A 12,697-nucleotide genomic window follows, 5' to 3' on the forward strand; every position below is an offset into this window, starting at 1 on the left:
CTTGTGCTCTCTCTCTCTCTCTGACAAATAAATAAAATCTTGGAAAAATAATAATGATCTGCCCCAGTCTAGTACAGCAGAGGTTCACAAGCTGGGCACTGCAGACCAAATTTACCTGCTGCCTATTATTGTGTGGCTCAAAAGCTAATAATTATTTTTACATTTTTAACTGGTTAAAAAATTCAAAATAAGGATATTTTATCACACATGAAAATTATATTAAATTCAAATTCTAGTGTCCATAAATAGTTTTATTTGAATATATAGTCATGCTCATTCATTTACATATTGTCTATGGCTGATTTCACACTACAGAGCCTGAGTTGAATAGCTGTAATAGAGACCATCTGGCCCACAAATCCTAAAATATGTACTATCTGTCTCTTTACAGAAAAAAAAACTTACCTACCCCTGTCCAGCAGGTCTGTTGCCTGTAATCTCTGTACTAACGCTTGGACTGTTAAATATTTGCTAGAGAAAAACCAACAATTATGCTGATTGGTGCATATAGTGATATATTCATGATCCTAAACCCCACCTGGAAACTCAACATTACCAGGATTTCCTTCTAATTTCCCTAGTCAGCTCTCTTTTCTTCAGACTTTCACTTTTTTCACTCCTCTAAGCCTCCAAACATTTCACCCCCTCATCTTAACAGATGCGGCACCTCCTACTTCTAAGTGAAAATAGAAGCCATCAGATTGGCACTCCCTCAGTTTCCTGCTTCTGCACCTACAAATTTGTCTGTAGTTGTCCTCATCCTTTATTTACTACCTCTTGTTTCAATAGAAGTGGGACTTTTCACTCATTTAAAGCAAAGTCTTCAACCAGTGCTCTGGATACCATCACCTTCCTCTTCTCCAGTGTCCTACAGAAAATGATTAGTCCTTCTCTCCCTTGAAGCATAACACTTCCCTGTCTATTGATTTCTTCATTAGCATTTTGACAAGGTTATTATCAACGGACACAGTTAACCTTACACCATCTTCCTTGAAAGAATTTCTTGACTTGGCTTCCAGGAATTCACATTTCTGGTTTTCCTACTTCCTCAAGAGTTGGTCCTCCTGTCTCGCTTGTTGGTTCCTTCTCATGTCCCCAACTTTTAAACCAGTAGTACTCAAACTTTTTAGTCCCAGGACCCCCTTTACACTATCTTAAAAATTATTGAGAACCTCAAAAACTTTTGGTTATGTGTCTTGTATCTATTTATATTTACTCCAGTGGAAATTAAAATTGAGACTTTTACAATAATTATCTATCAATTCATTTAAAAATAATAATTATAAATCAATTACATGTTAATATAAATATGATTTTTATGAAAAAGAAAACTGTCTTTTCCAAAACAAATAGGTTATAAGACTGACATTGTTTTAAATTTGTAAAAATCTCATTAATGTTCAGCTTAGAGGTCTAGGGATCCACAAACTACAGCCTACAGGCCAAACTCAGCCCACTGCCTATTTTACTGGATTTACTGGAAGACAGCCATACTCATTCACTTCTGTATTGCTTATGGCAGCTTTCTCACTACAATGGAAGAGTTGCATATTTGTGACAGAGATCATATGGCCCTCAAATCTTGAAATATAGGTTTTTTTTAGTATATGGACTTTTATAGAAAAAAATTGCAGGATACCTGGGTGGCTCAGTCCATTGGGCATCTGCGTTTGGCTTGGGTCAGATCCCTGGGTCCTGGGTTCGAGTCCCACATCCAGCTCTCTGCTTGGCGGGAAGCCTGCTTCTCCCTCCACCTGCTCTGCCTGCCGCTCCCCCTGCTTGTGCTCTGTCCCTCTTTCTCTCTCTGACAAATAGATAAATAAATAAATCTTAAAAAAAAAAATCTTAAAAAAAAAATTGCCCACTCCTGGTCCAATTTAACAGCTAATCTATTGTAATAGGTTGCTTTGGTTGAAGCATATGAAGAACATCTGACCTCACACGGATATGTATTTGGAAAAGGAAGGAGTATTTCTTTTTTAAGATTTATTTATTTATCTGAGACACAGAGAGAGAGCCTGAGGGAGGTGAGGAGCAGAGGCAGAGGGGGAGAGCTCAAGCAGACTCCCTGCTGAGCATGAAGCCCCTACACAGGGCTCCATCTCAGGACCCTGAGATCATGAGCTGATCTCAAGAGTTGGATGCTTAACTGACTGAGCCACCTGGGTGCCCCAAGAGCATGCTATTCTTGATCTCGGGGTCATGAGTTCGAGCCCCACATTGCGTGTAGAGATTACTTAAAAAAATAAAATCTTAAAAAAAAAAGGAAAATATTGTTTCCCTGAATTATGCTGATCTTCCAAATGTCTGCCCATCTCATTTTATGATAGCCAAAAAAATTAGATTTGCTATTATCACCACCTGTCTCATCAAGCTCACAGGGGCAGCTATAAGTCTTCCAAAATTCTAAGTTTTGCTTGAAAGTTCAAATTTTATCACTGGCAACAAATGCCATCAGTTGTTTTCCTTGAAGTGGCAAGGTCACTTGGTTCATTTTCAAGAAAATGTCTATTAAAAACCCAAGTCTGAAAAAGCATAATTTTTTTCTGTTAGTCATTTTTTCAAGTAAAAATTTTGTTTCATGAAAAATATCAGTTAGTCTAACTTGCAATTCAAACAGTGGCACAAGTGTCTTTCTTTAAGACAGGCATAGTTCTTTGGCTTGTACTAAAAGTTCTGTAAAAGGACTTTCCATGTTGATAGAATGTTAAATAAATATGTACTTAAGGGTTGAGATTTAATGAATAATGTTTATTCTGTCCTCAAGAACATTTTCCAATGAAACTGGCACCTTTATTTTAACTACAAGAGCAGTGATGAAAAGTACAACGGTTTCTAATAGAGTTCAATGATACTGTCTTGATTTGTGTTAAAGTGGCAGCATATTTACCCACCATTGTTTTTGTATTTCCAATGCAATTGTTAATACAGTTTTTTAAAATGGCAGATATTTTTGTGTATTGTTACAAAAATAGTTCTGACCTCCAGGCCCCCATGTAAAGATCTCAGAGGACCCCATGGAGCCACAAACCATAATTGGAAAGTAGTTGCTCTGAACATTCAAGTGTCCCAGGACTTAATCTTTGTATTTCCCCTTCTCAGTTTACTCTCAGTTCCTAGCTAATTCTTAGTCTCATGGCTTTAAATTATGTATTCTCACAACTCCTAAATTTATGTCTCCAGCCTGAATATTTCTCCCGTTGACTGGATGCGTATAGGTATGATATCGTGATTTATAAGAAATATGTATTTGGTCTTCATCTCATTTCTCCCATAGAGCGCCTAAAACCCTTGGAATTCCTGAGTAATAAGAGTGATGGATGTGTCTTGATATTCAAAACCAACCTCTTTCAACCATACCTAAGTTTATGTTAATGAGGAGACTTTTGGAAAGCAACAAGAATGGGGGCTGCCTGCAAGGGGAACCAACCTGGGGATTGGATGGTTGGAATTTTTCAATCCTACCCCCCTGACCTCTGGGGAAAGGAGGTTGGAAGTTGAATCTATGGCCAGTGATTTAATCAATCATGCCTACAGAATTGGAGTTTTCATAAAAACTCAAAAGGCAAGGGTCAGAGAACCCCCAAGTTTGTGAACACATGGAGGTTTGGGGACAGTGGCACTCTTGGAGAGGACACAGAAGCTCCATGTCCCTTCCGACATACCTTGCCCTATGCATCTCTTCCATCTGGCTGCTCCTGAATTATCCTTTCATAATAAATCGGTAATCTAGCAAGTAAATGGTTCTCTAAGTTATCAGAGTCGCTCTGGCAAGTTAATCAAACCCAAGGAGGGGGGTTGTTGGAGTCTCCAACCCATAGTCATTTGGTCAGAGATATAAGTGACAACCTGGATTTGCGCTGCCATCTGAAGTGGGGGGAGGGCGGTCTTGTAGGACTGAGTCCTTATCCCATGGGATTGACACTACTATCAGGTAGATGATGTCAGAAATGAGTTAAATTGTAGGATACCCAGCTGATGTTAGAAAATTGTGGGGGGGGAAATGCACACATTGATATTGGGTGCATAATCATAATAGGTATTTCAAACCTAATATTCTCAAACAGAATTCCTGATCTCACTAGTAGGTCCTTCCCAAATTGCTGCTTGCATTCTTCCCCATCTCATTAAATGATCTCATCTGTCTACTTGCTTAGACAAAAAATCTTTGAGCCATCCTTGACTGTCTCTTTTTGTACCTCACATTCAATTTGTCAACAAACTTGTTTGTAGATTCAGAAATCAGATTCTTACCATTTCTCATCATCTGTACAGCTACGACCCAAGTGGTCCAAGTCACTATTATATCTTATCTAGATCAGTCCACCATCTTTCTAACTGGTCTTCTTGTTTACTCCCTTGGTTACCTACCTAGGGTTTTCTGTTTGTTTTTTTTTTTAACATAGCGGCCAGAATAATTTTTTTGAAATTTCAGATCATGTTACTCCTTGGCTCAAAAACTATTATCTTCCTATATGTATCAGACAGCCTGGGCCACCATAACAAAATACCATAAGCTGGGTGGCTCAACCAACAGAACTTTGTTTTCTCACAGGTCTAGAGATCAGAAATCCAAGATCAGGGTACCAACCTGGTTGGATTCTGGTGAAAGCTCCCTTGCTGGTTTGAAGGCTGTCTTCTTGCTATATCCTCACATATCAGAGAAAATGTGAGGAAGCGCTCCAGTGTTTTTTCATATAAGGACACTATTGGATCAGAGCCCTACCCTTATGACCTCATTTAACCTTACTTACCTCTATAAAGGCTCTATCTTCAATATAGTCACATGAGGGGTTCAGCATGTGAGGGGGGCAGGGAGGAGACACAGTTCAGTTCATAGAACCATTTCACTCAGAGTAAAAGCCAAAATCCTTATGATGATGCTTTAGTTATCTATTGCTGCATAAAAACCCCAAAATTTGGTGGCTTTAAACAACATCCATTTTATTTGCTCATAATTCCATGGATCGGAGGAATTTGGGCTGGGCTTAAGTGGGAGATACTTCTGCTGCTCTCACCTAGGGTTACTCATGTGTCTGCAGTCATCCGATAGCCTGACCAGGGCTGGTCTATAAAAAAGACCTCACTCACAAGTCTTGTGGTAAGTGCTGCTTTTGGTAGGACCATGTGATCCCCCGTGTAGCAGACTAGTCCAGACTTCTTCATATGGCAATCTCAAGACTACAAGAAAGAGCTAGCCCCAATATACGTGTTTTTCTAAGGCTCTGTTTTTGTCATGATTACTCATGTAGCATTGGCCAAAGCAAATCATTAGGTCAAGTTTAGAGTCAATATAGGAGGGCACTAGACAAAGGTGTGGATCAGTAGTGTATCAAGGGTAAGGTGGTGGGAGCAGTCTACCCTAGGAGTGGGCACAAAGTGGGCATATTGCCAGGGGAATTTTATTTCATTTATTTTTTGTTTTTTTAAGATTTTATTTTAGGGTACGTGGGGGAGCTCAGTCAGTTAAGCATCTGCCTTCAGCTCAGATCATGATCCCAGGGTGCTGGGATCAAGTCCCACATCAGGCTCACTGCTCAGCTTCTCCCTCTCCCTCTGCCCCTCGCCCCTGCTCATGCTCTAATAAGTAAAATCTTTATATAAAAAATATTTTATTTTTGGTTTTTTGTTGGTTTTTTTTTTTAAGATTTTATCTTTAAGTAATCTCTACACCCAACAGGGGCTTGAACTCACAACCCCAAAGTCAAGAGTCACATGCTCTACTGACTGAGCTGGCCAGGCACCCCAAAAGGACACGAAAGTTTTAATAAGGGAATAAAAAGTTGTTTTCACCAGTATAGATTCACATTACAATAAACAAATATTGATAGCATTCTCTTGTCTATTTGTGGTGCAGAAGATGGTTTCTCGCTACATAACCTTGTAAGGCTTTAGTAACTAAAATGTAAGACAAAGCAAACAAAATCCCTAAAGAACAAAACAAAAAGCCCGCCTGTTCGTTTACAGTTTATTTTAAAAATTCTGAAAGACATTGTAAGTTCTGAACTTTTAGTAGTGCTACCTATATCCAACCATCTGTTCAAGAACCCAGTGAAAGAGCTTCCTTGGAAGGAAGCTTTGCACGGTAGAGTTGTGTTATAATACGGATGTTTCTTATTACAAGAAAAAAATTACATGTGGTGCATTCGCATTCATATTTTGTAAGTTACAAACATACCTAATCAAATTAATAATAATAATGAAAGAATTGAAAGTATTTGTTAAGTATCCTAAAGCCACTATATAGAATAATGGCAACTTGCACTCACAGATTATTTACGTGGTAATACCCAGTGTGAATACACTGCCACGAAAATCAAAACAGGAGTGAACTTGAAATGTTTTCTATGATAAAGATCTAGCAGCATGGCTATCTAATGCTGTTTGATCCTGATTGCTTCTGAAACGTTGCCAGGGGAATTTTAAAACAATGCTAAAACTTACTAAAAATTGGTTTGATTTTTTTTATTTGCACCATGAATGTAGCAATGATAAACTACTCCTACCTGAAAAATTCTGGTTGTTTTCAGTTTTAAACAATTGTTACAGATACTATTAAGCTTTTTTTTTTTTTTTTGAAGATTTATTTATTTTTTTTAGGGAGAGAGAGAGAGAGAGACAGAGACAGAGAGAGCATGAGCAGGGAGGGGCAGGAAGAGAATCTCAAGCAGACCCAGCACGGAGCACGGAGCCTCACGTGGGGCCAGATCTCACAACCCTGAGATCACAACCCGAGCCAAACTGACTGAGCCACCCAGGCACCCCAATACTATTGATGTATTAACAATATTAACAATACATATATGAGCTTCAAGTATCACATTTTTATTCCTTTTTACATTAGCATTTTTTTCTACACGATAGTAAATTAAGAGACCTTCTCATTATGTGGTTACCTCCAACACATGGACCCAGGTATTAGTTTTCTAGGGCTTCCATGTAACAAGTACCACAAACTGGGTGGCTTGAACAACAGAGATTTGTTGTATCACAGTTCTGGAGGCTAGAAGTCTGAAAAGTATTGGGAGGGTAGGTTTTTTCTGAGGGCTGTTTAGGAGAATCTATTCCTTGCCTGTCCCCTAGCTTTTGGCAGTTTGTTAGCAATCTTTGGCATTTAGAAACATCACCCTGATCTCTTTCCTTATCTTCACATGATATTCTCCTTGTGCACATGCCTGTATCCAGATTTAGCCTTTTGATAAGGACACCAGTCATATTGGATTAGGGGCCCACCCTGCTCCTGTATGACCTCATCTTAACTAATTAAATCTATAAAACCCTAGGCCCAAATAAGAACATATTCTGTGGTACTGGAGTCTAGGACCTTAACATATATGAGTTTTTAGAGAAGAACACAACATAATTCAACCATAACATGCATGTTTAATGAAAAATTCAGTATTGTATTTCCATTGATGATGGAAGTGTAACTTGGACAATGTGTTTGCCACTATTTACATCCGCCACAGGGGCCGTAGTGATAGTACTGACTACTGAAAATCCAGAAGACAAAGCAGTTGAAGAAGCATTGACATCTACTTCAAAAGTGAGTACTTTTTAAAAAAGAGACTATGCTGAAAGACAAAAATTTAACACAAGCCGGTGTAGAAAGCCCACCTACATATCACTATATGATGCATTAGATTAAAGGACTGTTTCAGTTAATTTCACTCATTTTCTTATTGACTGCTTTCTTATGCACTTATGAAAAGTGGAGCAATAGCTGTTAATGTGTTGGCTCCATTAGCAGAATAAGAACTTTACAAACAGTTAAATGATGCCTGCTTTTATGTTGGTGTTATTGGATACTTCAAACAGAAAATCCATTCATTTCAATAATGGTTTTGTTTTTCTTTATCTAATTCATGAAATCAATATAAAGTTTTTGGAAGGTCATTCTGTCTAAGATGAAACATCTGAACTTATAACATTGTGAAGGCTATTGTAAATTTCATTTAAAAATTTCAGCATTGTGTTGTGCTTGGGTGACTCAGTCAGTTGGGCATCTGCCTTCAGCTCAGGTTGTAATCCAGGGGTCCTGGGATCGAGCCCTGATTTGGGCTCCTTGCTCAGTGGGGAGCCCGCTTCTCCCTCTCCCTCTGCCTGCCTGCCATTCCCCCTGCTTGTGCTCTCTCTCTCTCACATCTCGCTCTCTGTGTCAAATAAATAAATAAAATCTTTTTAAAAAATAAAAGATAAAAATAAAAATTTCAGCATTGAAACCTAATTTTTACAAAGATTATGCAAACACAAATGCTGATGAATCACAGCATCAAGGTAAAAACAATGATCCTAACAAATTAAGAAATTTGTAGAGCAAAAATTGGTTTTGATGTACTAATATTTGTAATTAAATAGAAACACATACTCACAAGAAGAGCTAGAGATGTCATATAAATACACGAACAGAGGTTTAAGATTATTAATCACTAGGGAAATGAAGACTAAAACCACAATGAGATACTGCTACATACCTGTATTAGTCTGCTCTGGCTGCTATCACAGAGTATGTCTAAGAGGCATAAACAACAGAAAATTTTCTTTCACAGTTCTGGAGGCTGGAAGTCAAAAATCAAGGTACTGACAGGGTTGGTTTCTGGAGAAGCCTCTCTTCTTGACTTCCAAATGGCCACCATATCACCACCATATCACCGGTCCTCTGTGTGTGTGGACTTCTGGTGTCTCTTCTCTTCTTATAAGGACACTAGTCCTATTGGAGTAGGTCCCCACCTTATGAAGTCATTTAGCCTTTATTTTATCTTTAAAGGCTCTATCTCCAAATACAGTTACATTGGGGGTTAGGGCTTCAACAGATAAATTTAAGTGGAGGGACACAATTCAGTTCATAATAATTGGGAGTTGCTGGTGGAAGTGCAAACTATACAGCCATTTTTTTTGGAAGTTCTTTTATTTATTTTAAAGTAATTTCTACACTCCATGTGGGGCTTGAACTCACAACCATGAGATCAAGAGTCACATGTTCAGAGCACCTGGGTGGTTCAGTTGGTTAAGCATCTGACTCTTGATTTCAGCTCAGGTCAGGGTGATGAGATCAAGCCCTACATCAGGCTTGGCACTCAGTGCAGAGACTGCTTAAGATTCTCACTTCTCCTTCTGCCCCTTCCCCCACTCATGCTCCAAATAAATGAATGAATAAATAAAAACTTTTTTTAAAAAAAGTCATGTGCTCTACCAACTGAGCCATCCAGTCACCCTGTATAACCTTAAAGATTTATTTGTTTATTTAGAGAGAACGAAAAAATGTGGTACTTCAATACTACATCCATACAATGAAAGGCTACTTAACAATAAAAGGAAATCTATTTGCTCATCCATTCCATCCACCTTTTTTTTTTTTTTTTAGAAAGAGAGAGAGAGAAGTAGGGGGAAGGGCAGAGGGAGAGGGAGAGAAAGGTAGCTCCATGCCCAGTGTGGAGACTGGCTTGGGGCTCAATCTCAGGACCCTGATATCAGGATCTGAGCCAAAATCAAGAGTTGGACGCCCAACCAACTGAGCCACCCAGGCACCCCTCCATTCACCTCTTGGTGGGTTGCGTCCAGTTTAGAGCTATTAAGAATAAAATTGCTATTAATATTCAGGATCAAGTCCTTTTGTAGGTATATGTTTTCATTTCTTTTGAATAAATACCAAAGAGTGGAATTGCTGGGTTATGGTTTAAGTGTATGCTTAGCTTTATTTTTTATGTTTTTAAAAAGATTTTATTTATTTATTTGAGAGAGAAAGAGAGCAAGCACAAGCAGGTGGCACGGCAGGCAGAGGGAGAGGGAGAAGCAGGCTCCCCACTGAGCAGGGAGCCCAATATGGGACTTGATCCCAGAACCCTGGGATCATGACCTGAGCCAAAGGCAGACGCTTAACCCACCGAACCACCCAGGCACCCCTGTTAACATGGTATTCACTAGGATTACTCTTCTGGCTACATTCAGCTGGGAGCCCAGCTAAGGCTAAAATGTTCAAGATGATCCCTTAACAGAAAGGTCCTTAACTGCACAGCATAACTGTACAATATAACTTTTGCCATAGTTCATTGGTCAAAACAAGTCACAAGGCAATCTGGATAAGAAAAGTTGCATAGGACTGAGAAGAACAGTTGACAGTCATTTTGGAGATTAAGATTCTGCATCCAATTTCAATGTATGAGAGTTTTTTCTCCACTCCAAACAATTCTCCAACACCAGCTGGGTGTCCTACAATTTAACTCAATTCAATTCTGACCCTATCTACCTGTAGATAGCATCAGATCCCACAGCTTAAAGCCTCAGTCCCACAAAACTACTCCCACCCCATTTCAGAGGCCAATCACAAGTCCAGGTTGTCACCTGTGCTTCTGACTGGCAATAAGTCTGAGGTTCCCATGATCCTCTTCTCAGATTCAATTAATTTGATAAAGTGACTCACAGAACCCAGGGAAACATGTTTGCCAGTTTATTAAGTAGTATGATGAAAGATACAGATGAAAAGCCAGATGAAGAGATACATAGGGCGAGCTATGGGAGGGTCCTGAGCACAGGAGCCTCTATCTCCGTAGAACTGGGGTATGTGGATGTGTTAACCAACCATGGAAGCCCTCTGAACCCCATACTATTGGGATTTTATGGAGGCTTCCTCATACACTAATGATCAACTATTGACTCCATTTCCAGCTCCTCTCCCCTGGGGTGTGAGGTGTGAGGCTGAAAATTCCAAATTTCTAATCATGGCTTAGGCTTTCCGGTTACCAGCCTGCATCCACAAGCCATCCAGGAGCCCACCTAGAGTTGCCTCTTTAGAGCAGAAACTTCTCCCAGTGCTCTTATCTCTTAGGAATTTACAAGGGCTTCAGGAGCTCTGTGCCAGGAATGAGACAAAGATCAAATATATATTTTTTATTATAAATCACAATATCATAGATTATTTCTCAGACCCCTCACAACTCTCTGGCTTTTGTTGATTGTACTATTCAAGAAGTCACATAGGCTTGTATACAAAAATATCTTGGATTTATCTATCTCTTAAATATAATTCAATTATTTAACCAATTTTTTATGTTAATGATTTCTGCCAAAGAGCTATTATATTCTTTTGTTTCTATTATCTTAGCTTCCACTCTAGTTTAGATCATGGATCCCTCTAGTTATGAGCGAAAGATCAAATTGCATGACAAAAATCTATAAACAGTATATAAACTTTTCTACTATAACTAAAATAACACAATTTGACATATTTAATGTTATTTGTGGCAGTTATTGTACCTAAAGATTGTGAATCATAAAAGATAAGCAGCCCACACAAGGAGATATAATTTATTGTATGCAATCAAAAATAAATTGTAATGTTTTCGTCATTTGTTGATTCTTCTCTCTCAGCACTACCAATGTTTATTTATTTATTTATTTATTAAATTAACATATCATGTATTATTTGTTTCAGCGGTACAGGTCTGTGATTCATCAGTCTTACACAATTCACAGCACTCACCATATCACATATCCTCCCCAATGTCCATCACCCAGCCACTCCATCCCTCCACCCCTCTCTCCTCCAGCAACCCTCTGTTTGTTTCCTGAAGTTAAGAGTCTCTTATGGTTTGTCTCCCTTTCTGGTTTGTCTCCCTTTCTGGTTTGATCTTGTTTCATTTTTTCCTCTCTTCCCCTATGACCCTCTGCCTTGTTTCTTAAATTCCGCATATCACTGAGATCATATGATAATTGTCTTTCTCCGATTGACTTATTTCATTTAGCATAATACCCTCTAGTTCCATCCATGTCATTGCAAATGGCAAGATTTCATTTTTTTTTGAAGGCTGTGATGGATTTTTTTAATGATATTTTGTAGCATTTCATCACTACTATCATTACACACACTCAAGTGGGTCCTCCATATTACTTCCTGGTAGGTGGTGTTTTGGAGGGGGCTTTTCCATCTCTAATCATGCCCCGAATTCAGCTTTTCTGTGTCCTACCCTTGGGAATCTATCCTTTCTACCCCCTTCTGTGCCCTTTTTCCTGGAAATCTTGGTCTAATACATTGGTGTTCTGCAAAAATTCACTCTACTCCTCTTCTGACTTGGCAGAGTTTCTTTTTCCCTGCCCTACTGACTTGGGGGTTGGCCATGTGACTTGCTTTAATCAACAGTATATGATGATGTAATAAGAAATTACGTGAACACAGGCTTCTCGTCTCCTTGTGCTGTGGTGACTTGACCTGGGTGGCTGCTATAGTAACACATGTAGCACATCTGAACCCAACCTTCAACCTAGAACTTGGAACCCGGAAACTAAGAATCTTAAAAAAAAAAAAAAAGTTTCTTGCCTGGAATAGCCAAGGAGCAAGCAACCCATAGACCTGTAAAAGAAAAATGAATGCTTGTAGTTTTACATTTATTTATTTTTATTTTTTTAAAGATCTTATTTTTAAGTAATCTCTATACCAATGTGGGACTCGAAAGCTGGAGATCGAGTCGCATGCTCTTCTGACTGAGTCAGCCAGGCATCCCTATTTATTTATTTTTGAATGCTTGTAGTTTTAAACCACTGAGTTTGGAGTGGTGTATTCTGCAGCATTATTGCAGCAATAGCTGACTAAAACATTTGGGCAGTTATTCTCTTTTCCCTGTTCATAATCTAGGAGTCTTAGGACCAAAGGGCTTGAGGCTCCAGAACCTTTGTGCCTAGAACTTGTATGTTGGTGCTTTAG

The 12,697-nt window shown here is 38.9% G+C and overlaps 1 long non-coding RNA gene across 2 annotated transcripts in view; it reads left to right on the plus strand.

Annotated features, from left to right (window-relative positions):
• LOC123801702 (uncharacterized) overlaps positions 1-12,697 on the plus strand; it is a 39,214-nt gene that overhangs the window by 15,184 nt on the left and 11,333 nt on the right. For both annotated transcript variants that reach the window (XR_015721639.1, XR_006782317.2), the window contains exon 2: positions 7,470-7,546. This is a non-coding gene — a long non-coding RNA (uncharacterized LOC123801702). The remainder of the gene's footprint in view (positions 1-7,469; positions 7,547-12,697) is intronic.

The sequence above is a fragment of the Ursus americanus genome, chromosome 25 (assembly GCF_024610735.1).
Source record: "Ursus americanus isolate L20-20 chromosome 25, mUrsAme1.1.p, whole genome shotgun sequence".
Classification (NCBI taxonomy): domain Eukaryota; kingdom Metazoa; phylum Chordata; class Mammalia; order Carnivora; family Ursidae; genus Ursus; species Ursus americanus.